Source organism: Trachemys scripta, unplaced genomic scaffold (genome assembly GCF_013100865.1).
Source record: "Trachemys scripta elegans isolate TJP31775 unplaced genomic scaffold, CAS_Tse_1.0 scaffold_28, whole genome shotgun sequence".
NCBI classification, from domain to species: domain Eukaryota; kingdom Metazoa; phylum Chordata; order Testudines; family Emydidae; genus Trachemys; species Trachemys scripta.
The window spans coordinates 1,803,363-1,809,362 of NW_023260513.1; positions in this window are offsets into that span (position 1 = coordinate 1,803,363).

Genomic DNA, 6,000 nt, shown 5'->3' on the forward strand with positions numbered 1-6,000 from the left:
CCAGTTCACCTATGATTTTAACACAGGCATTGATCTTTCCACAGTCTGTTTTACTTTGAGTCCAGAGCGTGGGGAATTTTGAGCGCCACTCCTCGGCTTGCTCTGTAGTGAGAGCAGCAACAAGTTTACCTTCCCCTTTGGTTACAATGAGATCCTGCTTTTCCTGGTGAGAGCAGTTGGAGGGGATTTCTAATTTCCATAATATGCCTCCAGGTAAATCAAGTATTATGTTTTGATACAGCCAATTTGCTCCTAAAATAACTTCGTCAGTCATGTCAGGGATCTGAATTAAGTTTCCTTTTGTTTTAAACCCTTGTATTGAGAATGGGACCTGTGCTTGGCTTTCCCTGAAAAGATTTTAAATTGACTTGTTCTACTCTCTCCCCTGCCTGTGGGGCGGTTTTAATTAAAGAGACAGCAGCCCCAGTATCAATCAAAGCTAGGGCAGGAGCACGATTCTCCTGCTGGACATAAATGTGCGGTCTCCCTCCAGAGTCCCAGAACATTTTACCAATGAACCCCATTGCTGCGCTCCTGTATTATGTGGGGTGCTCATGTCCAGCAGGCCCCCCTAGTCCCAGTTGCTCAGGGGGGCACTTGTAGCTATACTAGTTACACGCTCCTGATTCTCTTGTGCTTGTAGGGCTTCTTGGACTAGAGCTCGAGTTGGGGCTTTGTCCCAGTGCTCCCAATTACCTTCCTGTCGCATTACTGCCCGCCAGGCCAATTGGCGGATCGTGGAGTCATAAGTATTCTCTCCCTCACCTTCAACTCTTTGGAAATTATCATTTTTTTCAGAAGGGCGAGGGTTTGAGCATGAATAATGTCCCTGTGGCTTATGATTTCTCCGTCCGCGGTAGCGACCTCGGGAGCCCCCTATTCCCATATTACCACTCTCATTGGAGTAAGTTATTTGCTCAAGTGCGGCCACAAAGGGAGCCCTTTCTTTTTTTATTTGGAGTGCGGGGCCAGAATGAGTGGTGAACTGTTTGATCAGATCTCGGAGCTCAGTCATGCTCGTAGGCTGGTTAGGTGCCCAGACGCTGAGCTTATTGGCATAGTAAGGGAGAAGAGTCGCAGCACAGTCCCTTAGGGCATCTGTGCCGTATGCTACAGTGTCAGGGTTATTTGCAGGGGCTCCTTGGACATCTTCAGGGCGGGTGATGCCTGCCATGACCCGCATAAGTCCCCAGCGGGATAGGTACCCTTCGGGGTCTTCATTAGGTTCCTGCATCATGCTAGCTGCCTGTATCATTAGATGTCAGCGACCCATTTGTTCCCCTAGGCTTGCAAACAGGGGTAGGAAAGTATTGTTCTCCCTGTTTTCTCTTATCACCCGATCAACAACTCCCTGTAATTCGGGTGCTGCACAGGCGGTCATGAGGCGTTTAAGCTCAGGGACTGTTAAATCTTCTCTGCCTGCCAGTTGCAGCACACGCAGAGTCCATTTTGAGAAATTTTCCCGGTTAAGGGGTCCAAGCATTTTTGCCATTGCTTGGAGATCAGCTGCTGATATGGGGACAGTTGTAGTAGCTGTGCTAGTTCCTGCAGCTGTGTCTGTTCTTGTTACAGTAATTTTGTTAATGGCTGCAACCGGCCCCTGGAGTTTAGGATTGCTGCTTCGTATCTCTTTCCCACACCTCTAGGGTTACCATTCGTCCGGATTTACCCGGACATGTCCTTCTTTTTGTTCTAAAAATAGCGTCCGGGGGGAATTTGTAAAGCACTCAAAATGTCCGGGATTTCCCCCCTCCCCCGGCAGAGCAGAGCGAGCAGCTGGGAGGGCTGCAGGAAAGTCCCGGGCTGGACTCCGGAGCAGCTGTAGAGGAGCCGGATCCGCCCTGCATTCTGAGCCGGCAGCTCTCCCCTGCAGCCCGGTCCGGCAGCACTGTGCAGGGCCAGGGACCGGGTTTTGTTGTGCTGGGGAGCGCAGCCACGTGTCCGGCTGGCACAGAGCCCAACACCCTGTTCTGAGCAGCAGGGTAAGGGGGCCAGGGGGCAGGAGAAGGGACAGGGAGGTTCTGGTGGGGGCAGTCAAGAAACGGGGGGGCTTTTTGGGGGGGAGTGGAGAAAGTTTTGGGCAGTCAGGGTACAGGTAGGGGGTAGGGTCCTGGGGGGGCAGTTGGGGGGAGTCTTAGGAGGGGGCAGTTAGGGGACAAGGAACAGGGAGTCTTAGGTAGGGGGTGGGGTTCTGGAGGGCAGTTAGGAGCAGGGGTCCCAGGAGGGGGCAGTCAGGGGACAAGGAGCGGGGGGGTGGGGGACTGGGAGTTCTGGGGGGGAGCTGTCAGGGGGCAGGAGTGCGGAGAGGGATCGGAGCAGTCAGGGGACAGGGAGCAGAGGGGTTTAGATGGGTTGGGAGTTCTGGGGGGGGCTGTCAGGGGGTGGGGAGTGGTTGGATGGGGCGTGGGAGTCCCAGGGGTCTGTCTGGGGGTGGGGGTGTGGATAAGGGTTGGGGCAGTCAGGGGACAAGAGGCAGGGAGGCTTAGATAGGGAGTGGAGTCCTGGGGGGCAGTTAGGGGCAGGGGTCCCAGGAGGGGGCAGTCAGGGGACAAGGAACGGGGGGCGGGTTGGGGGTTCTGGGGGGGGCGGGAAGTGGGAGGGGCAGGGGCGGGGCTAGGGCGGGGCTCCTCCCGTCCTCTTTTTTGCTTGCTGAAATATGGTAACCCTACACACCTTGCTAGATTCCCTCGGGGCATCTTCCCAGTCAGGGACGTTACTCTGGGGATTAAAGTCCCACTCTCCTGCCGTTACCGCTGCTATCTGGCGGTTTGCGAATCCCAGCCTTTGTTTAAGGTGCTGGATAAGGGACTTGCATCGGCTGTGATTAGCGGGGAGAGCTTTACTTTGTTCTATGGTTAACCTCTTTACCATGCCTTGCAATACTTGATTCTCTTTTTCCCTTTTCCCCGACCTGTTCCTCAAACTTCTTTTCTCTTTGTTTGCCCTCCCTGATTGCCTCCCGGAGAGGGTCTAACTGGCTTTGCACCCCTGTCGCTACCACTTTCCATCTGTCTGCCTCTTTTTCCATATGAGTGAGGTTTTTCATGCAGGGAGGCATTCTCCTCCTGGCAGGATGCCAGGCGGGAGTATAAATCCCTGTATGCGTCCCACAAAAGCCAGATTGCTGCTGAATCCCTTTTAGTTGGAGTAAGCTTGTACAGGATTATATACCTTGCCAGCCTATCCTCCAAATCTGAAATAGTACACACATCTCCCAGCCCCCTTCAGTCCACGGGCTATGTCCAAACCTCTGTAGTACTTGTTTAAAGGGTGTGGGCTCTTGGACAAAAGACAGCGTTCCCTGTTTTTCTCTAAAGAGGTCTTTAGACTGTGTCTTCCTAAACATTTTCCCTAACAAGTGTGCCATAGCCAAGTACAACACAGGAAACCGAGCTGATAAATATCAGAATACTATAACCTCCAATTCCTAAAGGAGTGACTTACAAATAGCAGTTTTCCCTTTTTAACTCCTGAAGGAACAACTTAGCCCTCTCTGGGCCAGAGGAAGAGTATTACTCAGTCTGCTACCACCGAGGGTTCATATACCAATTATACAAATCCTTCCCCGGATCAGAGTGAGAAACACTAAGTTCTCCTCTTTAGCTCAGTCTTGCTACGGCTGAGGGTGTATGTACCTCTATAACACAATTTAAACCTAAACTCCTATATCCTTCAGAGTTTGGTTAATGAACTGAAAGTTTACACTCTTTTTCCTCTAGTGCCAGGCTTGCTAAAGCTGGCGGTGTGCACACCAGTTTGATAATAACTGTGGATTCTATGCTTGCTCCCCCTTTCGCATTCTCCACCAATAATGTTGTCCCACAAACTTGTACAGGATCGTTTTAGGGGTCAAGACAAAGATGCCACATTTATTATTAATCTGTAACTATTAGCAAATACCTTAATGCGCGCGCACACACACGCACAATGTGCTGCTGGATAGTTACCGGTCCTGATCGTAGTTTGAGTTCGCAGCTTGGGATCGTAGCTCATGGCAGCTAACTGGCCAGGAAAGCTGAGAGCGAGGAGGAGCTGGGTCTGTCGGCACGCACCAATGCTCCTTGATGTTGATAGCAGAACGTTACCCAAAATCTCTCATCTCACCCTTCCTTTTGTATAGGAGTTTAGTTTGGATTCAAAGTCTCTAGGTCTCGCTGTGTCACGCCGCCTCTGGGTTTAGTGCTTGATCACCCGTCAATTGCAGGCCTGACTGTCAGCCTGGGACCTGGCTTTGATCTTCCTTCTGTTGTTTTTTCTTTAGGGTGGATGCGTTTTGCTTGAGTTAGGGCTGTTGTCTAGTTCTTCAGCCATTGGTATTTGAACTTTATCTCATCAGGACGGGCTGGTGCTGGAGGTTGATTCTATCACCCATACATACCTCATTCACACATCTTAACTAGACTAATAAAATTACAGCAGGGTTTACAAAAATGAAAGTTGCAGCAAGCCCTTACAAAATGGAGTAAGCGTTTTAAAATGGGGTTTGAATTACAATATGGCACAGAAGTTACAATGTAGGCAAAATGGCAAGTGTAATGAAATGGTGAACAGAAGTTACAATGGTACAGTGAATAACTAAAAACAATTTCATTCACATTGGTTCTACAGAGTACCAGATGAACTTGCTTTTTGTTTCAAAGTTCCTTCTTTTAGCCACAGATCCATGGTGATTAGATTTAGTAACAATATTTAGAAATACTGATTTTTGTCAAATTTTGTTTGTCACAAATATTTATATTGTTTCGAGCGAAGCTAGTTTAGTTGTGCTTATTGCACACAGGGTAAAGACCCACAGGTTTGAACATGTTGAGTGAATGTTATATTCAGTATGGCGTAAAGAGAATGGTGTGTGCATACCACTGCAGTTTGCGCAGCCTCGAGTGGAAGGGATACGACATCACTAACTGAAATGTGACCGAAAGGGGTAGACGTCAACATGCTTGCGTGCCACGTTCTCTTTATGCCATGATATTCAATACGAGATCTATCAATAAGCGGAAAAAGAGTTTTGTTAAATTATAGTCATTCAAAAAGAGTTGTAAACTACGCTTTAAATTTTTTTTTTAATTTTAAATTTGGCATATTTGAAGACCCTTTTTAAAATTGATTCTTTCACAGAACACCTATTGACATTGTGCGGAACACCAGTGTTCCGCAGAACACAGTTTGGGAAACACTGCTCTAGGGTCTGTGAAGATCCAGGTGTGTTGCTTGTGCTGCTGCTCTTGGAGCTCGGATGTTAGCCGCACTAGCAGAGCGTAGCGTGTTGATTCAGCAGACCTCAAACTAGTCATAAAGTCATAAAGGCTTGGTTTGGGGGTGAAGGTGCTCGGCAGGTTTGTTGTTAACAAAGTGCCCTGGCTCAGGTATGCTTACACATGCATGCCCCCCAACAAGGTAGTGGCTCAATCTATATAATGCTGTCCCCTAAGCCTGTACAAAGATGCCCCTCCCTGACATTTGTTTGGTATACATTGATACAAAAAATTGCATGTTACACTGTAGATATTGTTAGTTACCATCCTTATCCTTGTATGTCCAACAAAACATCCTCATTCATTATTCTGTCATCCCTCTTCATCTTTACAAGGGGTCTGGGTGTTTCTGGAGCCTTTTAGGAATGTGTTTACATAGTTACTTGAGAACTCTTGTCTCTGTGCTATCATCCCAGGACAGGAACATGCTTACTTGGTTAGCTAACACCTCCTGTGTTACTATTCTGTCAAGTCCTACTCTGGTTCATACCCTGTTATACCTAAGGCTCCAGCAAGGCCTAGAACTTGACTAAAATAGTACAAAGGGAAGGGTGCATCGCAAATGGCCCCTAGGGGTTACTCTCCTGAGTAAGCATTAATAAGAGCAATGGTGAGGTTCAACCTACCAATCTTTCTTCTCCAGACTATTAGTAATTTGGGGGATAAAATTACTTCATGCTCAACACCTTTCAATCCAGGTTGCATCCAAAAACACCACAACTCTTTCCAATGGATTATTGACTTG